Genomic DNA, 21,955 nt, shown 5'->3' with positions numbered 1-21,955 from the left:
GCTAATGAAAAGTGCAATTGTTTGCAACAAGGCTGTGAACATAACACGGGCGGTTGGGAACCAAGGAAGGGGATGCCCAGGGAGCTGAAGTTGGCAGAACCTGGTCTCTCTCCCCCACCCCAGCTATGGTGCTGGCCTGGGGTTGGTTGGCTGCTGTGGCTGAGCATGAAATTAATTCCTGTTGTTGTCATTCCCGTTCCTCAAACATGGAAGGCCCAGCTTATCGTAAGGGCAAGAAGCTAATGGTTCTCATGGCAACAGTGGGAAACACACTTGAACTTCCCCCACAGGCCTGCCTCATCTTTCTTCAAGTTGCACAAGCCAGAGACTGAAGTTGAATTCTGACACTGCCTCGCTTCCAACAATTGTGTGTGCGCGCGCGCACACACACACACACACACACACACACAGCCCTCACAAAGGCCTCTTTCTTTAGCCTTTCTTTAGCTCACATCCATCTGCTGCTCCCCACCCCCCTTCGTCTGGGCTCCCTGCACCCACTCTCATCCCCCCAAGCCCTCTCTTGGCAGCAGAACCCGTGTGTGTGTGTGTGTGTGTGTGTGTGTGTTTAATATGTCATCATGTTTTATGACACATCTGTAGTCATGTCAGCAGTTATTGCACATGTTAAAGCATCTCCACCTCACACAGAACATGGGAGGGTGACTTCAGTTTAATCAAATGATCACACAAACAAGGACCTGTGAGCCACACTCCAAGTCCCGAAGGAAAAGGCTGCACTGCGGAGAGCAGCTCCAGGGGATGGCAGCCAGGAGGCCTTCCTGGGAGCGGACCGCCACGCTGGAGCCCGTGCCCCCAGGACGCCGGGCTCAGTGCTGGAGTGGCCTGCACAGAAGCGTCCTGAGAAAGCAGGCGCCCAGCCAGAGAGAGCAGCCCTGCCACCAGGAAACAATACCTCCCGTCCCTTCTCTGGGTACCAGGAGGCGGCTTTCCAGCCTCTGCCTCCTGCGTGAAGGGTTCTAGGAATCTCTCCAAGACGGGGAGGCGGACCAGGAAGGGAGCCAGGAGCCCACAGTGATGGCGGGAGCGCGGGGGTGGGGGAGGGAACCGGTGCAAGGCAGCCCCAGGAGCAGAAGGACCAGGATGCCCTCCCTGAAGCCCTCCTCACCAGGGCACCTATTGTCTCCTCGTCTCTAAGGAGGTGACTGCTGTCCTGTCTCTTGGCGGGAGGTCCGTGGTGCTGTGGAGAGGAGCCTGGGACCGGCTCCCCACAGTGCTGGGCCAGCAGTTGCGCTTGTGTGTGTGGGCGGGGGGGGGGGGGGGGGGGGGGGGGGGGGGGCGCGGGTGGTGGGTGGTGGTCAGCTCCAGGCCTGGGTCTTGGGAGCAGGGACAGGGCCCGGGCATCACCGGGAAAATTCCCAAGTGCCACTGCTCTGCCCAGGAGTGGCCAAGCAGGACCACTGGGTGGGCTGTGAGGAAGACCCCACCTCCCCTGGGGGCGGGCGGGGCAGAAGGTGGGGTCACAGGCCTGTCGCTGTCTGGTTCTCTGTTTTCTCGAAGAGCATAGAAATGGAGCAGTGTTTTGTATTTCTTTTTCTTAATACATTTCTTTATTGATTTCAGAGAGGAAGGGAGAGAGAAATAGAAACATCAATGATGCCGAAAACCGGTTTGGCTCAGTGGATAGAGCGTCGGCCTGCGGACTGAAGGGTCCCGGGTTCGATTCCGGTCGAGGGCATGTACCTGGGTTGCGGGCACATCCCCAGTGGGAGATGTGCAGGAGGCAGCTGATCGATGTTTCTCTCTCATCAATGTTTCTAACTCTCTATCTCTCTCCCTTCCTCTCCGTAAAAAATGAATAAAATATATTTAAAAAAAAAAAAGAAACATCAATGATGAGAGAGAATCATTGACCAGCTGCCTCCTGCTGGGGATGGAGCCCACAACCCTGGCATGTGCCCCCGACTGGAATAGAACCCGGGACCCTTTATTCCCCAGGCCCACACTCTATCCACTGAGCCAAACCTGCTAGGACTGTAGCAATGCTTTTTATTGCTTTAAGTCATTCCCCACTTGTGATGAGCTTTTATATGTTTACTAGAGGCCTGGTGCACAAAGATTTGTGCACTCGGGAGGGTCCCTCAGCCCGGCCTGTGCCCTCTCGCAGTGGGGACCCCTCGGGGAATGACCACCTGCCGGCTTAGGCCCGCTCCCCGAGGGATTGGGCCTAAGCTGGCAGTCAGACATCCCTCTGGCAGCCCGGCAGCCCTCGGGGGATGTCCACTTGCCAGAGGAGAGCAAGCCTAGCTGCAGTTGGACATCCTTAGCCCTGCTGAGGAGGCGGGAGAGGCTCCCACCACCACCGCTGTACTGGCAGCCGGCAGCCTGGCTTGTGGCTGAGCGGAGCTCCCCCTGTGGGAGCACACTGACTACCAGGGGGCAGCTCCTGCATTGAGCGTCTGCCCCCTGGTGGTCAGTGTGTGTCATAGTAACCAGTGATTCCCAGTTGTTCTGCTGTTAGGGTCAATTTGCATATTACCCTTTTATTATATAGGATAAGATTTTTAAATGTAAATAAATGGACACATTAGCAGATACTCAGATTTGCTCAGTCTCGGCACTAGTGACATGTTGGCTTGGCCCAGGTCCTTGTGTGGGGGGCTGCCCCGTGCCAGGTGGGATGGTCAGCAGCAACCCTGGTCCCTGTCCGCGAGCATCGGCCCCGTCTGTGACAACCAAAAATGCTTCCAGCCTTTGCCAGGTCATTGCAGACCCGCCTGGGTCAGGCCCCACGTCCTGATGTGGAAATGAGGGCAACCTGGCATCCACCAAGTGCAGAAGGACCTAAGAGAGGAGAGGCGAACTCGGAGGCTGGTGGGGAGGGCATTCAGGTCCCGGTCCCGCCCCTGGAAAAGCCACAGCGGAAAAGCCATGCGATGGGCCCACGCCATGTTGACAGTCACCACAGAGCCCAGCGCCGAGGGTTGCAAAGTGCTCCCTCCATCAGCAGCCACCCGCCCCCCCCTTCCACTGTGACATGACTCAGGCCCAGCATGGTCTGTGCCCCTCAGGACCGCGGGTCCAGCTGTGGAGGGCGTCGCTCCAGAGGCCTCCCCGAGCCTCTGCCCCCGCAAGCTTTACCTATCAGTTCTTTAATTCCCTCTTAACCGCGCTTCCAAGGTGCCAGAGGCGACCAGGGAGGTTGTTTCTGGAACGGAAAGAGGCCCCATGACAATAATCGCTGCTGCTCTCCCTGGCCTCTCATGGCTGTGTTCTTCCTGTATGGTGGCACTTGCTACAGCAAAGCCGTGGCTCTCCCTGTGTCAGACCAGGCCCTGGAGGTCATGGGACGGGAACTCAGAGGCTTAAAAAATGGGAACATCCAGCCGCAGGGACTTCAGGCACAGCTGGATCCAGGGCTTCAGGTGACGTCATGGTGGACGGCCACCTCCATTCGTCAGCCCTGCGTTCCTCACTGGGGGCTCTGGCAGCGCTGGGCTTGCACTTGCTGCTTACGATCTCGTGGGAAAAGCGTCTCCTTCCCAGTATTTCCGTAAGGAAAGGCGGCACCACCACAATGCTGTTTTCTTTTTAGGGAGGAACTGTGCTCCCGCGGTTTCCCACGACATGTCTGCGGCTGCTGAGCACAGCACTGGGCCTTGGAGAGACCTGCTAGAATGTGAGCCGCTTGGTGAATTTCCCCTCTGACTAACATGCTGACGGTAAGAGAATCAGAGACCACCGTGGTGTGGCTTAGATCCCTTTTCTTTTCATGCATCCTGCACCTTGGGGATTTAAAAGTATACATATCCTAGAGGCCCAGTGCACAAATTCGTGCATGGGTGGGGTCCAGCTGGCCCGCACCGATGGGGCCTGATCGAGGGTGGGGTCGGCCGGGGGGAGGGGCTGTGGGCGGTTGGCAACCGACCGCGGGCGGGCTGGCTGGGGAGGGGGAGCGAGATCCGGCTGGTTGGCTGCTGCCGTGTGCATCATAGCCTTTGGTCTTTCTGGTCATTCTGCTGTTGCGGTCACTGGGCTTTTATTTATTTATTTTTATTTATATATATATATAGACTAGAGGCCCGGTGCACGAAATTTGTGCACTGGGGCTGGGGGAGGGGTCCCTCAGCCGGGCCTATGCCCTCTCGCAGTCCGGGAGCAGCCTAAGCCGTCCTCCCCACCTGTATGGCAGAGCATTCATCTGCCCTGTGGAAGGAAGGCGTGCATTCTTTTTAAAAACTAACTTACGGTGAGTGCCCAGGCATTGACAAGTTTTTGGAAAGGCCTGGCGGGAAGCCTGGCCTGGAACTCCTTGGAGCTTCAGGGTATTGGCACGAAGTCTGCAGTTCACGTGCGTGGCCACTAGGTGGCGGCAGGTAGTGCAGCCGTGGGGTTCAACCCACAGTCCCAGAGGTGTCCCCTGTGGCTGCAGGTCAGAGGGTCTATTTTTTCCTCTGGGGAAAGAGGTGACAGATTTCAGAGGCCTGTGACTCTCCAAAGAGTTAAGAACCAGGGTTACGAGTGACGGTTTAACAGTTTTGCTTGGGGATGGGTAACACATATTTCAAATGGTGACAGCATACGAACACGTGTCTGCTCACGCCTTTTCCTCTGTGGTTTTACACACGTGTTGGCACACAGCACACATCTTGTCTTCGTTTTCTCATGAACAGTGCGCCTTCGAGAACGTTCCACGTTAATCCATTGCATTGTCCCTCGATACATGCGGGCAGTTAACTACTGGTGATGGGAGTTGCACATCTTTCGTTCCTGGTTTGTTGTTGACTTTGCTACGGTGGAGGTTGCCATACAGGAATTTTTCAGAAGTCAAGTTTGAGACTCGTTTACGTAACGGCTTTCTAGTTTTGTGGAATACTGAGACAGGCTGGTGCCACTCCAAGCTTCGTTAAAAAACCACTGAACAGGGACGGTTTAAGCCCAACCCGTTTAGGAGCCCCGAGGGCTGCTCCCTGCGCCTGGTGGCCTGTGGATCAGCACAGCTGCTCCTGTGCAGGAGGGGCTGACCTCAGCGGCTGCCCAGACCTAGCCCCTGGGAAGGGCTCTCGCGGCTCTCGCGAGGTGGCTGGGGGAAGAGCACAGAGCTCCCAGCTTGCCCACGCCCCAGGACACGCAGGGCCCCCGGGTCATTGCAGACACAGGCGTCTGATTCCCCTTCGGGATCTGACCACATTGGAACGAGGCCAGAAGATGAAGGCGCTGGGACCCCATCATTTCTGCTGGGGAAAGAGGTGACAGATTTCAGAGGCCAGTGGAGTCATTTCTTCCCAATTGTTGCTGTCCAGTCACTGGCATTTGGGGAAAAGCTTGGTCCAGAGCAGCCCCAGGAAGCTGAGCCTTTTGTGGGCTGGGCCACCAGCTGTCTAGCAGGTGAAACACAACAGTGGAGACAGAGCACCTCGGGGAGGCGAGGGGCGCCCGCCCTGGCCTGCTCGGGCTCGGGCTCTGTTTGGCATTTGGTTACAAAGCTGCCCCCCAGCTAGAGGGTCTGGCTCTCTGGGTCCATGTGGTTTGGTGTGGACGGGGGAGCCAAGGGTTCAGACCTCAGGAGTCCACACCACGTCCGCCTTAGTCCAGAGCAGGACTCGGCTTCCCCAGCCCCTCTCCTCAGGGTCACCCACCCAGACCTCCCCTTCCTCCTGTGGCCTTCTGTTCTGCTTCAGGGTCCCCCACACCCCCGCCCAACCCAACAAAGAAGAAAAGGAAACAGAAGGCAAATGACCAGGCCTCTGGGGAGGAGGCACCCCTGCAGGTCTCCAGGCAGAACCTCAGGTGACCACGTGGGTCCTGGGACTGAATGAACGGGCAAGAGGGGTCAAAGGTGACACCAGCGTCTCCACAACCGGAAGGGCTTCCAGGGGGGTTGCTCGCCCACTCCCCTCGGGTGTGTGTGAGTCGAAGCGGACGGGGTTAGGGTCCTCTCCCTTCAGGATGGGCCGTGCGGTGGGGAGGCCATCAGTCCAGGCTCAGGCAGCGCAGGGTGCCAGAAACGGGGGTGATGGGTGACCAGAGACCTGGACTGCGGCTCGCGCCAAGCGGATCGGCAGGGGGACCGCCCCTGGCCCATGCGCTTTCCGGAGCTGCAATCCCCGAGGGCTTCTCGCTGGACGCCCACCCCCCTCCCAGCACCACGCTGGGCCGAGCAGGGCGCGGTCGCCAGGGCCCCTGCGCGCTGCATGCAGGCGCTCCCGAGCCACCAGGGGGCAGCACGGCGGCGCGGGGCGGGTGCGGAGCCTCCATCGCCCGCTCTGCGTCTGAGGACCAGACCCCAGGCAGGTCTGGGGCGCGCCCGGGGATCTGCATGCTCCCCAGGCCCGAACGCCTGGGGCGTCGCTGCTTCCAGAGCCCGGGCTCCGGCCAGGGTCCCCGAGATCAGCCCCGCAGGACCCGGCCCCAGGTGCGCCCTCCCGTGCGCCCGCCCCGCCGACTGTCCCGGCGCGGGCCCGGGGGAGGGGCTGGGCACGACCACATCTTTGTCCTCCTTTCTTCCCACCGCGCGCGCGGGTGGCCCGCCGGCGTTTTCCGAGCTGCGTCCCGGACGGGGGAGGGGTCCGGGGTGGGGGGAGGCCGGTGCGGGGCGCACGGCAGAGGCGGCCCTGCGTGCCCACGCCGCGTCCGGGGCGCGTCCGCCGCCATCCAGCTTCCCGGGCGGCGTGCGGCGCGGCACGGCGCGGGCTCACAAAGACCTGCGGTGGCGGCGGGGGTGGCCGGGCGGCCGCGCAGCCCCGCGCCCGAGCCAGGTACGTGGGGGCCCCCGGCTGCAACCTGGGGCTCGGGCCGGCGAGGGGGCGGGGTGAGGGGAGGGGTAGCCGAGGCCCCGGCTCTGTCCCTCGGACCTGGCGGGGCGGCCGGGCGTCCTGGCGGATGGGGGTGCGGATCGGCGTCCCCTGGACCCGCGGAGCCGAGCTGGCTTTTGGCGCATCCTGGGCGTTGGACTGCGCGGCGAGGGGCGACCGGCGCGGACGAGGGGCGCTGGCCGGCGGGGCCTGTCTGCTCGGGCTCTGCTGGGCTGGGGTCTCTATGCCTCCGGCGGCCCCGCTGGGCGCTGGCACTAAGTCCCTGCTCCAGGCGGCGAGTCCCGAGCTTGGGGGCGCCTCGGGGTTCCCTGGCTCCCGGGAAGCCGAGCCCGGATTGTCGCCCTCTCCTCCTTTTCGCTTTCTAATGAGGCCCTGCGGGAGAAAGCCCTCAATTAAAAATTCCGAACACCCGGGCCTCGGGGCCTCCAGCACGGGGCAGGGGCTGGGGCGGAGCGAGTGGGTCCAGTCCCGTTGGCCCGGCTCCTGCCCGCTGCTGCGGGAGGTGGGAGCATTGACTGGTGCTCACGGCCGACACTGAGCCCCCCGCGCCGCAAGCTGGGCTCTGCACCGGGCCTGTGTGCGAGGCTGGGCTGGGGACGAGCTGCCCAGGGCCCTGTGCCCTGTGCCCAGGCGTCCCAGAGGGGCCTCGTGGGGGCCACCCTGCCCGTTTCAGTGAGAATGGACCCTGCTTGTCTTAACTTAGTATTTGCTTGCGGAAGGAAGACTGCATTTTTTCCATATCTATTCACATTGGGCCGTTTGGGGGCCAGGCACCGATCTGTGGCTGAGCCATCTCACCACTGGCTTTGCAGAGGGTGAGGTACCCGTGCGGGGGTCTCATTCCAGGGCTTGGTCCTGTGGGCTGAGCCACTCTGGCGTCTTCCACCTCTGCCCCCCTTTCTCCAATTTTTTTCCCTTTTTCTTTGAGAGAGAACAGTTGTTTTAGAAAACACGACCCGAACGCTTCGGGGCGCAAGGGAACAACTTTCCCCAGGGGCAGGTTGCAGGTGCCGAGCCTGTGGGTGGCTAGCGGCTCTGGCCTCTGGGTTAGTGGTCCTGCTGGTGAGGTGAGGCGGGCGGGGTGGGGCTTCTCTCCTCTCCTGGGCAAGAGAGAAGGTCTGGTTTCCTCGTCCAGAGCTGCTAGGGCTCCCTGCCCTGTGCCCTCACTCCTGGGTGGCTGGGCTGGAGAGGCTCTCCTGGGCGGAGAGCCGCACAGACCCGTGTCCCGGGCATCAGAGACCGAGTCGGAGCTTGTGGGGGTCAGCTTGCTCAGCTGGCCGCCTCCTGGGGGTAGTGGGGCTACCAGCACTGGACGGGAGACCCTGGGGGTGTTCTCCGGAGCTGGGCCAGGTCTGGAAGATGGCACTAGTGATGGGGCACCCGACAGTCTTCCTTGGGGCCTGTCTCTGCAGACGTCTGGGCGTTTGTTCGGGAGCACGGCCGTGCACCTCCCCCTTTCCATCGCCAGGTCCGGGCTTCTGTGCCTGGGAGGAGTGTGGGCTGAACCAATGCATGCGCACATGCGTGTGTGTGTGCGTGTGTGTGTGTGCGCGCCTGTGAGAGAGAGAGAGAGGGGTGAGGTGGGTGCTGGCAGGAGGGCCAAGTAGGTGACAGTCACCTCCCTGCTCTCTGCCACCTCTGCCCGCTTTCTCGGACACCCCGGACCCGACACCTGTTCACGTGTCTGCCTAACTGTCCCTGAGTACTTACAACCCTTTTCTTAAAAAAAGAACAGTTTCACAGGACTAATTGGTGGGGTCGGATTGTGAAATGGAGGCACATGAATGAGCCACTCTGCCCGGCAGCTCAGCAGCTGGATGAGAAACAGCTAATTGTCGGAGACACCAGTCACACCCTGCGGCCGAGAGGGCGAGCACTCAGACACCGGCTGCTCCTAGACACCAGGAGCCGCTCGGGAAGCACTTGGGAGCCGGCGCCGAGGCCCAGCTCCCTCCGTCCTGGCCTTTGCCTCCTCACCTGATGGCGCCATGGGTGGGGCTCTGGTGGCACCACAGGCTGAAGAGGTGGAGAAGCCTTTATTGTCCGGGCGAGTGCTGGAGGGCAAGTGGGCACAGAGGCCCGAACACGCCGCCAGCTGGCCTCGAGGGCCTTCCGGAGTAAGGGGCAGCCTGGTCTTGGAGCCGGGAGGGGAACCTCGTTCTCTGCCAGGGCCATCTGGACATTTATAACATCGTTCATGCGCCGTTCAAAATCACCACTTTAAAACCTGCCTGCTCTATTCGGTCAAATGGTTAATGAACTCACCCCTCACGCCTCGGCAGGGCCAGACCAAGTGATTTCTAAGGCCTTCCACGGCCCGCGGGCTGGACGTTCCCCATCCCTGCCTTAGAGAAACGGCGAGAGAGCCCTGCCCTTGCTGGGTGGCCTTGAGGCACGGGGACGTGTGGCGACCTGTGGGGAGTGATGTAGCCACGCAGCCCGGTCCCAGCGTGGGTCACGTTGGAGACGACGGCTCACCAAAAGGTGGCCCAGGTGCCCCCTTGGTGGCTGGGCCGCATGCCTGTGGGGAGGACTTCTGGCTCCGTCCCCCCCCCCCCCCCCCAGGCCCCCGCCCACCACCTGGGTTGGGTCCAGCTGGTGTCTCAGAGCCGCCTGCTGGCACAGGCTGAGTCAGCTGCCGTGGGCGCAGTATTCTCTCCTCTCCTGCAGCCCGTCCCCAGCTCCGTCCCGTCCTCTCTCCACGTACAGGGAGCCCGGGGAGGCGGGGACCTCAAGGTCACACAGCTGGTGAGGTTCGAGGCTTCCCCGTGGGCTTGGGAGCCGTACCCGTCGGTGGGGTGCTATTGCTGTGTGAGGCAGGATTTCCGTACCGGCTGCGGGGTTTCCCGGGTGGGTCTGCGGAGCTGCCCCATGGCAGGTTGGGCCCGGCCAGGCCTGGTGTCCCTCGCTCAAGCCCTCAGTGGCTCCCCAGTGCCCACTCCACTCCCACATTCCGTAGCCTGATTTTCTCCAGTTCCCTCCCTTGCTCCCCACTGTGGTCCCTCCATGCCGCCCAGGCTCCCAGCATACAGCCGCACGGTCCAGGCTTGGTCTGCGCTGTCCCCACCCCTCCTGCCACCTTGACCCGGGACCCTCGCGCCCATCCTCGATGACCGGCTGACTGTGGACTCTTTCCCACATGCCCCCCGGTCCTCAGGTGAGCCAGGTCATGCTTACCTCAGGGCCTTCCCACCTGCTGTTCCTCACCCGCCTGCGTCTGGTCCAGGTGTCCCCCTGGCTGCTCCCTCACATACTTGGGTTCTGTGTTCGTATGCCAGCTCCCCGACCAGCTGCACGAATCAGCATGGCTGCCCTTTCTCACGAACCCCACTCCGTGTCTCTTCTTAGCGCCTCCCGTGCAGTTGGTGAGGTACGTGCAACACTCGCTTGGTTTTTGTGTCTCTTCCCTCGCCAACGTGAAGACTGTGTCCACCTCTGTGTCCCTGGCAGCGGGGCAGTGCCTGGCCCTCCAGGCCCTTTGGGCTTCTTGCTGGCGAGGGAAGCCCCAGGAGCGCGGTTCCTCCGTTCAGCACGAGCTTGGCTCCGCTCCCCCTCTCCCCGGACCAGGCCTGGACCCGAGTTGTTTCCGTGAGGAATCCCTCCTGAAGTCAAGCGCTCAGTGGGCAGGCAGCACAGGGCCGGGCAGCTGTGTGGCTGCGGCCAGGAGACGGCCTGGCTGGGGAGGGAGGCGGGCGTTCTGACCCTTTACAGAAATTCTCTCTGGTGTGTTTGGACGGTGACCCCTGTCAGAGCCTGCGGCCACCTGGGAACGAGGCCCCTTCTTGCCCGGCCCCTCCTCCGCCATCTGGACGTTTCTAAACTCGTCTTGTACCTGATGGCAGGCAGCCTCCCGAGCTCCCAGCCGCGCTGCCCGCCTGCGGGCCAGCCCTCCCCCCGGAGCCTCCTGCCTGCCTCTCCTGCCTGGGCCCTGGCCTTGGAGGGAAGACATGATGCCTTTGTACGGAGAAGGGCGGTATTGGTCAGGGAAGGAGGGCAGCATTCGGAATACCGGGCGCTGCCACTGCCCCATCCCGGGGGCCTGGGCGAGTCCAGTCGCTGGCTTTGGAGAGTCTTTCTCAGCATCTGCCGTCACACGTAGTCCCTTCTGCCACGGTCATTGGGAGCCACAAACAGACGCAGGATCAAGCAGCTGGGAGACGTTCTGGTGGCCGGTGTGTGTCCTGCACGGCCCTCCTATCTCGCGGGCGGTTTGACGGGTCACGTTTGCTGGTGTCAACCACAGCCCAGTAAGAGACTGTGGCGTCGGTACTTTCTAAGCTCAACGCGGTCTGTGTTCGAGGGGTCCAAATGGAGAAAGAAAGCGCGTGGTGGGGCTCCTGGGTGTGTGGGCTGCGACAGTGCTTGCATCTGTGGTTTTCCTGAACGTTGATGTGCCCGGTGTCCGAAGGAGGGTTTTTGCATGGAGGCACCCACCCCACTGAGGGCCCCACTGTGTGTGTGTGGAGCTCTCTGTTCTTCTCTGCTTTCCCGACAAACCCCGAGGCTGCTCGGACCAGCGCCAGGCAGCCATGACCTGTCCCTGAGCACAGAGCATGCTGGGACTTCAAGAAGAGTTGGGGTTCTGGTCCGTGCTGGCCCCGTGCAAGGCCCACATCCTCTGACTCCCTCCCAGTACCCCGTCTGCCACGTGGGGACACGGGGAGACGTCTCCGACCCACAACGCTCCCTCACCTGACCCTGCTGGCGCCTGGTCTCGGGCTTCCATCAAACTATGAGAACTAAGTGTCTGCTGTTGTTCATCAGCCGCCAGACGGTGCGTTCTGTGACAGCAGCCCACCCGGACCGAGGCCCTCGGTGAGGCCGCACGTGAGCTCGAGAGGCGCGTGTGCTCTTGTTGGTTGGCCTGTGCTGTGGCCTCGTGGGGTCCAGGTGATGGAGCGTGCTGTTCAGTAACCCGTCCCCGCTGATTGTGCGCCTGCGTGTACGACGGGGCTGCTCGTCTCCGAGGACGACAGTCATTCGTCATCTCCCCTCTCCGTTCTGTCGGTTTTTGCCCCATCGGTTTGGATACTTGTGGTCTCTGCTTGGAGAATGGGATGATCTCATCCTGTCAACGCACCCCCCCTCCCCCCTTTATCCAGGTAATTTCCTTGTTCTGAAGTTGGCTTTGTCTGAGTCGATAGCGATTGGAGTTCGCTGGGTGTATCTTCCTCGGTCCCTTCGTGGCTCACTCACGGGTCGCGGGTCTTCCCCGTCAGAACACACGCTCCTGGGCCCTGTGTGCCCCAGGCCCAGAGACGCCTGGCGGTTCTCGGTGAATAAACCGGGAGCAGTGCCTCACGGGCCGAGCCCCTGCCCTCCGTGCGAACCTGGTGGTCTGGTGGATCGGGAGCACCGGGGAGTGGCCTGCCTGTGGGTTCTCAGACGTCCTCCCGGAGAGAGGAGATGGCCCACGGCTGCCTCTTGACACGCAGGATTGCGGTGCCTGCTCGCCTCTCCCCAGGCTCGTGAGGTGCTGGGGACCAGGCCTCCAGGTTGGCGGGGCTGGCGGCCTTTCCTGTGGCCACTTCTAAATCGCCCACTGCTTTGCCCTCTCACTGTGGGCGACCTTTTACCCCCCCCCCACCACACACACACTCCCAATACTCGGTGTCTGATCACGGTGGGCCGTTGGCGCATCGAGAAAAACAAGACCGCCTGTTCTCCGCGTCTTGTTGATGGTCCCCCGCCGGCGTCGGCGTCGATTCTCAGGAACAGGTTTTTAACCGTCGCCATCTGTCCTGCTCTTAGTGACACTGTCACAGATGTTACTTGGCTGGTCTGGGGGGACGTGTTTTCCTGAAGACGGCGGTTCTTGTATGAGGAAGTGTGGACGGCCACCCACTCACGGCACTAACATCGCTCCTGCCCCCACGGAAGCACTTGTAGCAGTTCTTTTACTTACAGGGGGACGCTGGCCCACTTACATCTATGGAAAAGGAAGTTGGGAGGCCCTGGCCGGTGGGGCTCAGTGGTTGAGCACTGACCTAGGGACCAGGAGGTCACAGATCGATTCCCGGTCAGAGCACGTGTCCGGAGAGGTTGCCAGTTCTGTGGCCTCCAGGAAGGAGAGCCCCAGAGGGTCACTCTGGAGCTCCAAGAACGGGAGGTTACGGGGTGGGGGCAGCCAGCAAAAGGCCACCGTGAATCCGTGAATGTCACGCCTCCATCCCGGAAACCAGGGCTGACAAGGGGTGACCTTGCGTCCTGTCCCCCGGTCTGTGCTGGCGCCGCGGGCTCAGCCATCGCTGCGCATCCACGGGCAGGGCTGCTCCGTCAGGCTGCGCCGGAGAAACTCCCGTCTTGCAAAGCGGGGAGACCGTGGCCGTGTCTAGCGTGTGCTTCAGGAGCTGTGTCTGAGGGTGCAGAGGGGTCGTTTGCAGGAGCTGGGAGGCCTCTCAGGGTTAATTGGATGCTGTTGTTTGCAGTCGGCTTGGCGATGGGAGCGCGTTCCGTTTACTCACATGAGCAGTAATTTCAGATTACAATTTTCGTCTTACTTGTATGTACTTGGGGGATCCCCCTTCAGCCTCCGGAAGTCACTGATATGAACATGCACGGACATTGGAGTGGAGGAAGGTGCTGGGGTGAGCCTCAGCCCCGATGGGGAGGGCGTCTAGGAGAGCAGGTGCCCGCCCCTCCCCGGCCTAGCTCCGGGCAAGGCTGCAGCGCAGCTCCTGTAAACACCCCCACCCCGATCTGGGTCCCAAGAAACAAAGGTGGCACAGTCACCGTGACAGTGCCTGAGCTGGTGCGGCATCTGTAGGCAGGGAGGGGAGCGGCTGAGGTGGGTAGAGCAGAAACACAAAGGAGCGTAAGGAGATGCTACGAACAGCTATGTGCCCACAAGCTGGACGATGTGGAGGAAATGGGTAAATTCCTAGAAAAACACAGTCTCCCGAAACTGAACCAGGGAGAATCAGAAAACCTGAATAGATTGATAACAACTGATGAAGTAGAAGCAGTAACAGAAAGACACTCCCAGCAAACAAGTCCCGGTGCAGACAGCTTCACAGGGGAGTTGACCAAACCTTCCAAGAACAGCTAGCCCTGTCCTCCTCCAACTGTTCCAGAACATCCCAGGGCAGGCACATGCCAAGCTCTTCTGACGAGGCCAGCATTATCCTAATCCCCAAACCAGGTAGAGGCACCACAAAGGAAGAGAACTACAGGCCAATATCCCTGATGAACATAGACACTGAGATCCTCAACAAAACATTAGCGTGTGCCCAGATCAGGGGCGAGGAGAGAACCAGCAACCCAGGTACATGCCCTGGGTCAGAATCGAACCTGGGACCCTTCAGTCTCCAGGCGTCACTCTATCCACTGAGCAACACCGGCTAGGGGTTCTCCAGGATTTTATATGAAGCAGAACTCACGGGGTTGGCTCAGACCCCACCCATCACACCACTGCCTGCCAGCATCTGTGCACACATCCCTCCCGCTGTTACCGAGATTGGAACAACGCATCCTCTCAGAGCCACCCCTCCTCCATTCAGCACCAGATGCCCCCCTGCACGCTCTCTGGTCCCCAGCACAGCCTCGGACACACTGAAAAAAGAGGAACCAGTCTCCTACGCCATCTCCTCCTCTGCTACTCTCCTATTTTCATCATCATCATCATCGTTGTTATTTTGTTGCCCTGTTTGCTGTGCACCTCCTGCCTCTACTGGCTCCCTCCAGTCCCTCCCCTCCCGTCCTCTCTTCCACCCGCTTCAGTCACACTTCCCCCATCAAGGACCCTAAGCACCGCCAAGACCTCCGATCCAGCGGTCACTCCTTAAAAAAATGTTTTTATTGGTTTCAGAGAGGAAGGGAGAGGGAGAGAGAGAGAAACATCAGTGATGAGAGAGAATCATGGATCGGCTGCCTCCTGCACACCCCCGACTGGGGATGGAGCCTGGAAACCCGGGCTTGTGCCCTGACTGGGATTGAGCCGTGACCTCCTGGTTCCATGGGTTGACTGAAAATTCCAAGCTTGCACTTTCTGGTGACCCAGTCCCCATCCCGGAGCCCATACAGGGTCGCCTCAGTAGGGCGCAGACACTCGTGCCCCCCGGGAAATTACAGGGGTTTCGGGGGCTCTGTCCGGGACCAGGCCGAAGACCAACGATTAGAGCAGACGCTCCAAGTGCTTTCATCCTGGGATATTGTGCGGGTTTCAGGCGCTCTGTGCCGGGAACTGGGGCAGAGACCAACACGCATTTTCATCACTTTACAGTAGCCACTTGGATTAAGATAAAAGCTTAATTGATATCATTGATCATCTCCCAGCCTAGATTTCAAAGGGCTCTTGATAGCTAGTAGCTATCACAAGTACTGGGCAAAAATGCAAATGGGTTCTTTTATAGTCTGTAGTGGGAAATTATGATCCAAAATGCAAAGCAACGTAAGAAAAGACTGATGAATTGAGTTGCTTTAGGGGGAAGAACACCTTCCCATTAAGGGTGGGGAGGGGGAACACTGTAAGAAGGGGGAAAGACCAAATAATAAACCAGGACAATAAGTGCAGCTAGAATCACAGACAAAGCTCATTTCCTTAAAATATAAGGGTTAAAAAATTAAAAGGGCCTGGCCAGCGTGGCTCAGTGGTTGAGCAACAACCCATGAACCAGGAGGTCATGGTTCCATTCCTGGTCAGGGCACATGCCCAGGTTGCAGGCTTGATTTCCAGTAGGGGGCGTGCAGGAGGCAGCCGATTCGTGATTTTCTTTCATCGTTGACGTTTCTATCTCTCCTCCCTCTCTCCCTTCCTCTCTGAAATCAATGAAAAATACTTTTTAAAAATTAAAAGGAAAAGATCAACACCCAGAAGGAAATGGCTAAAAGATCTGGACATTTGGTTACAGTAGAAATAAATGCAAATGGTCTTTTAAGTGAATGAAAAGATGTTCAACACCTTATGTAAGAGGATTCTGAGTTAAAATTACACCGAGCTACAGAAACCCAAGTTCGACACAGTCTCCATCCCTGTTGGCGAGGTGGTGGAGCAGTAGGAAGCGCTCCAGCCCCTGCAGGGTTGGACAGCACGGACCCCAGTGGACCTGCTCTGACCTTGACTCAGCCATCCTACCTTCAGGAAGCGACTCGGAAGTGAAAATGTACTCAGAAAACCACCCCCCAAATAAAACCACGCTCACAGCCTGAGGAGGCCTTATTCTCTAGGTCTTATTATGTCTTTCAACAGAGGAGCAGGTGTTTTTCTGTGCCGGTCTGATGTGTATGTATGTGCATATCCTATATAATAAAAGGCTAATATGCAAATCGACCAAATGGCAGAATGATGGATGGCTAGACGTGCACTGACCACCAGGGGGCAGATGCTAAATGCAGGAGCTGCCCCCTGGTGGTCAGTGCGCTCCCACAGGGGGGCACCATTCAGCCAGAAGCTGGGCTCATCCATCTGGGCTCAGCCAGAAGCTGGGCTCATCTATGGACATCCACAGCAGCGCTAAGGATGTCCTACAGTCGGACATCCACTGAGGCACAGGCCGGCCTGAGGGACACCCCCCCCCCCACCCAGTGCACGAATTTTGTGCTCCTCTAATGTGTGTGTGTGTGTGTGTGTGTGTGTGTGTGTGTATATATACACATACATACATACACATATACATATATATATATATATATATATATATATATATACACACATATATATATATATATTTACATTAGCACCAGGCCTTTAGTGTATATATATATTTACATTAGACAGATTCCTGGTTTTTATTTTTGGCTCCTGTCTAGGTGTTTCTCTTTGGAAATGACCTTCGTGGTGGTGGTTGAGTTGGGGTGTAGGTCTGCTCTCCAGCAACCTCACGTAGAGTCCCTCGGGTTTTCTGTGGCCGCACGTTTCCTGCAAATGATGTGATTGCAGTCTCCTCCATTGCAATCTCCTCTGGTTCCAATGCGGTGCCTGAGGCTCCGTGCAGGGACACTGGTCCCAGCTCGTAAGCAGAGGCGGGGTCTGGAGTTGGGTATTAGACTCAGAAGCCCCGTCTTGCTGCCTCTGGCTGCCTCAGGGCCAGGGGGGCGGGGGGAGGTCCTGGGACTTGAGGTGGCGATGGCAGGGGGTGGAGGGACATCATGACTTTGGGATGGTATCTGAGCTGCGCCTTTACTGGCTGGGAAAACAGGAGGAGGCAGAGGGAGGCCCCCGGGCCTCCTGGCTTGAGTGGCCGAGCACAGCCTGTCCAGTCTGCGTCCCGCCTTGCAAGGTGGCGGCCGAGCATTGCTGGGCACAGGGACTTCGGAGTCACCCGCACTGTCTCTTGCCGTCCCAGGGGCCTCTGACAGTGAGCACGCTTCCCTTCCCCACCCGCGTCTGTCGCCATCTTCCTGCTCCCGTCCACAAGGGCCGGCAGAGCGCAGTGACCCATGAGAACAAACAGCGTCGGGCCAGACTCTCAGCAGCCATTTCCCCAAAAGATCAAGGTCAAAAGGAGAACGCTAAAGGGTGCTTACACTCCTCTGCCACTTCAACCGAGTGTGTGTTTTTTGTTTTTAAAGGAAAGCAAGCTCAGACTCTGTCAGGCATCATTGCTGCTTCGGTTGTCGCTTCTCGGCGAGAACAGGGCTTGTTGCAGTTAAAGTGGATTTGGGACGTTGCCCTTCTCTGAACGAGTACATTGAGGACAATTGCCCATGTGGTGATGTTTTGGATTCAGGCCCTTAAAGAGGATTGGACATAGTGGTCTTGAAAGGTTCGGTGTTGGTTCTTTGATACCAGCCAGGTCTGCCAGACTTCCCTGGTTCTGGCTGCTGTTACTGGGTCAGTTGACTCGGACCAACTCAGCCACTTCTAAGGAAAGGAATGCACTTCTGCTTTTTCTGGAACCTGAAGGAGAGAGACAGGCAGACACCCCCCCACCACCACCTGCACCTGCAAGGCCCGCCTGGGGACTGCTGGCCTTTCCCTCAGACCCAGGCGCTCACTGTTTTAGCCTAAAGAGTCTCCCCTCTTATGATGTTCATAGAGATAGTCCTCTGCCCCTCCTTCCCCAGCGACCACTCCCTGCGACTCCCCACCCCTTAGACGGGGCTTCCCCTAAGTCCTTTATGCCCCTGGTCACCCACAAGAGTGACGTGCATGCCCATTGTGTGTCCCCCACCTTTTAGGATCCGCCACTTGGGACTGCGGAAAAAAAAGGAGAACATGTAGCCACAACCTGCTTAAGATAGAGACTATTATCATACGGGTTCTCTATTTCTATGCAAACAATTACGGCCAAAACTTAGTGGTGCAAAACAGCCAACATTTGTGATCTTGGGCATCGAATCGGTGAGTGAGGAGTCTGGGAGCAGCTCGGCGGGTTGATTCTGGCTCAGAGTCGAGATGTGCGCCAGGGAGACCGTCATCTGAAGGCCTGGCTGGGGCTGGGGAGCCACTTGGAAATGGACTTCACAGGGCTGTGGGCAGGAGGCCTCAGGTGTGACCCAGGAGAGCTCTCCGTGGTGCTGACAGCACCCACACACCTGGTCCGCAAGGGGAGCTCTCCAGGGTGCTGAGAGCACCCGCACACCTGGTCCCTGAGGGCCTCTTCATAGTGCCCATCAAGGGGTCCCCACCACATCTGGTCGGGGGTGGGGGGGCGAGCTCTCCATGGTGCTGATTGAGGTGCACAATCTGGTCCACATGGGGAGCTCTCCGTGGTGCTGACAGCACCTGCACACCTGGTCCACGTGGGGGAGCTCTCCATGGTGCTGAGAGAGCACCCGCACACCTGGTCCGCGAGGGGGAGCTCTCCGTGGTGCTGAGAGAGCACCCGCACACCTGGTCCGCGAGGGGGAGCTCTCCGTGGTGCTGAGAGAGCACCCGCACACCTGGTCCGAGAGGATCTCTTCATAGTGCCCATCAAGGGGTCCCCACCACATGTGGTCGGGGGATGGGAGTGGGGAGCTCTCCGTGGTGCTGACTGAGTGTCCACACATCATCTGGTTCCTGCTGGGGGGGGCTCTCCGTGGTTCTGATTGTCCTCACAACACGGCAGCCACTTCCCTCAGAGGGGTAGGAAGAGGACAGGGACCTGTGCTGGGCAGAAGGAGGTATGGCCAGGCCCTTGTGGCTGAGGAAAGCCAAGCATCCCAGCCCTGTTTGCTTCCTTGTATCCATTCCGTCTGCAGGAACGGAGCGGACCCTCCCAGCTGTGCCTGGCTGGGTGCTGGACTCAGAGCTAGTTGGGGAGGCAACAGCCGACCCCAAGGGCCTGTCCAGGTCTCTGCGTCCATGGCACGTCTTCAAGGTGGACTGTCCATGCGGGGGGCAGGTCGTCAGAATAACACGCCTCTGCTTTAGCCACCGCACGCGAGGGGTCCCAAGAGCGTGGGGGGAGGCACTGCAGCTGAGCAAAGGAAATGCATCGTTTTCTTTGGAGAAAATGGAAAGTGGTGCTGGGCCCAGGGTGGTGACCTTGCCCTGAATTTAGTCTGCTGCCAGGGAGATTAGAGCAGACTGGCACGGGAAGAATGCTAATGAGTCGTGGTGGGCGGAGCCCAGAGCCCGGTGCCTCCCCCGGCCACCAGGGTGCTTGCTGATGCCTATAAATAAACACTTAAAACCCAATTCTCAATCGAGTTCGATGCGGGCCTGGCTCTGCGGGTGGGAGAGCGTGTTATGTAAGCAATGCTCTGACGTCCTTCCAAAACCGGCTGAGGGTTCTGAGCTTTGGGGGGATCTGGAGCATGGGGGGTGCTCAGGCTGCTATGAATGAGACCTACAGGCTGAGGGCCGGCAGAGGAAAAGCTGGCTCCTCCCTCCAGGTGTGGGCAACCCCGGGTGGCAGCAGAGGGCAGGCTTCACCAGGGCAGGGAAGCCCGGCCCAGCCCGCAGACCGCTCCGAGTTTCTGGAGGAAGAGGGAGCAGCGGGGCTCCTGGGCACGTGGTCATCTCGTAGGCCCACGGCGCTCGGGCTGGCGCTGCTCAGGGGTTGAGTGTCAGCCTAGGAACCAGGAGCTCACGGTTGGAACCCCGGTCAGGGCCCATGCCCAGGTTGTGACTCGATCCCCGGTAGGGGGCGTGCAGGAGGCAGCTGGTCCATGATTCTCTCTCACATGGATGTTTCTCCCTTCCTCTTTCTTTAAAAGTCAGGAAACATATTTTTAAAAAAAGACTAATAAGTCCTCATCTTCTTGCACGACTCCAGGCTTCCTGCTCATCTGCTTCCCCACTCCCCAAGGAATCCCGCTCCAACCCAGGGCCAGGCCTCCAAGCCCTTCACCTGAGGGCCTTTCCCTGCAGTTTGCATTTGCATTTGAGAGCAGCGTGAGGCCTATGGCCTCTTTCTCTTTGCTGTAGGAAACCACCCATCCCAGAGGCAGGGTGGGCTGTGAACCGGGGCAGGGGAGACAGCAGGGCCTGCCTCTCCCTCTCCTCTCCTCTCCCCCACCCCAGCCCCCACGGGCACACTCATCCCAGAGGCAGGGTGGGCTGTGAACCGGGGCAGGGGAGATGAGCAGGGCCTGCCTCTCCCTCTCCTCTCCTCTCCTCCACCCCAGCCCCAGCCCCCACGGGCACACCCTCCTGGTCTGAGAGTGTCTAATACGGTTCTGTAAATCGTGGGGTCTAGCTTTGTTGTGGGGAAATGCATATTCATGAGGGCGTGAGGAGCCTCATTGAAATGCGCGCAGTCTCTCCTTCCTGAATGAACGTGAGCCGACCCTTTATTTGTGTTCCAAGGGCTGAAGTGACGTGGTTTTTTTTTTATTTTGTTTTTGGTCATTTCTGACCCTCTCCTTAGAACGATCATCCACGCACTTTTACAACGTCTCTCACTCACTCACATTTCTGTACGTGTATCGTTGCCGAAGTGAAAATAACTCCCTCTTTTTATTCTGTTTTATTCCAGAAAGCTCTCATCGCCCGGAGGATCTCCCCGGCCTTGCCGACCACTCGTTTCCGGTAGGAGATGGGGCCCCGCGTGGAGTGAGGTCGTGCTCTGCTGACAGCGTGTGTGACGTGGGGTGGTGTTGCTGGAGGGAGGCCCCTTCGGGGGGAGGACGTGGGGACTCCTGGTTGGGGTGGTGGTGGGAACAAGCCACATTCCGGTGGGTGCGCATCGCACTCAGTGGCTCCCCGTCGCAGCCTCCTGCCTCGGAGGAAGACAGGAAAGGACAGGGCGGCCCTTGCGATTAGCTTCTAGACGTGCTGTGTGCGCTTTCAAAGACTCGAGAGATTCCTGCTCTGACACCCAACCTTTTTTCCCTCTCTTTTAAGTTGCACGTCGGGAGAGAAAAAAAATTCCCTGATGCTTGTTTCTAAAAGTTGAAAAATGTGTTAAGAAACCAGCCCTAGGAGCTGCGACTAGGTCCGTGTGATTAAGTTGAGGGAAGCGCGTCCTCCCTGGATGTAACTTTTTATTAATGATACCCAGGTCTAATTAACTGGATCTCGTTCTCATTAACGACACGAGTGTCTCGGCTGGATTCTCAAAGGGAGCTCTTCGGACTCCCATCGGGTCCCGAGTGAACGGTGATCCCCGTTCAGATCAGGCCGGGGCACCCTGTCTGTTCCGCGTCCCTGAGCACAGAAGTAACTCTTCGTTTACAAAGTGACGTTTACACACGTGCTCCTGATGCACCCGGCGATGCTACCTGAAGCCAGGAGGGTTCTTGTCCCACAGCTCGTGCCTGGGCCGGTGACAAGCAACCTCTCGGACAGCCCTCGGTCCTCCGGAGCCGCTGCAGGGGCCCCTCCGTGTTCTCCCGACAGTCTGGGCTGCGGCAGACACACCTCCTGCCTTGGGTGACACGTCACTCAATGTCCCTCCGTCACTTGACCCATTTTCAGGGGAAATTGTGCTGGCGGGAGGCAGCCCGAGGCCCTGCCCTGCTCTGAGGGGAGGGGGCTTCCCGGCCTGAAGCCTCAGGTTTGTGTGTGTGTGTGTGTGTTTTAAGTACCTGTGGCTTCTTTTTTTGTGTATTTTTAAATATGTTCTTAGTGACTTTAGAGAGGAAAGGAGAGGCAGAGAGAGAAACATCAATGATGAGAGAGAATCATGGATCGGCTGCCTCCTGCACGCCCCCCACCGGGGATCGAGCCCGAAGCAAGGCATGTGCCCTGACCAGGAATCGAACCCAGGACCCTTCAGTCTGTAGGCCGATGCTCTATCCAGAGCCAAACCAGCCAGGGCTTCTCTCTGTGTCTGAGAGCAAACAACCAGATCCTTTGACCTTGGCCTGGG

General features: G+C 59.0%; 1 protein-coding gene across 6 annotated transcripts in view; it reads left to right on the top strand.

The window, feature by feature from the left end:
• Nucleotides 1-3,598: 3,598 nt before the first annotated feature.
• The window catches only part of APBA2 (amyloid beta precursor protein binding family A member 2), a 37,945-nt gene continuing 19,588 nt past the window's right edge, over nt 3,599-21,955 (top strand). For 2 of the 6 annotated variants that reach the window (XM_070400312.1, XM_070400313.1), the window contains exons 1-2: nt 6,233-6,376; nt 20,621-20,673. The gene's annotated coding sequence lies outside the window, so the exon portion shown is untranslated. Of the gene's footprint in view, nt 3,684-6,232; nt 6,377-6,634; nt 6,720-10,778; nt 10,949-20,620; nt 20,674-21,955 lie in introns of those variants that run through there. The other 4 variants (XM_070400311.1, XM_070400308.1, XM_070400309.1 and 1 more) reach the window with 4 other exon arrangements.

Source organism: Myotis yumanensis, unplaced genomic scaffold (genome assembly GCF_028538775.1).
Source record: "Myotis yumanensis isolate MYYU_CA2020_CCGP unplaced genomic scaffold, mMyoYum1.0.hap1 SCAF_20, whole genome shotgun sequence".
Lineage (NCBI taxonomy): Eukaryota > Metazoa > Chordata > Mammalia > Chiroptera > Vespertilionidae > Myotis > Myotis yumanensis.
Note: the sequence above shows the minus strand (reverse complement) of the source record. Positions and strands in the feature narration are given on the sequence as shown.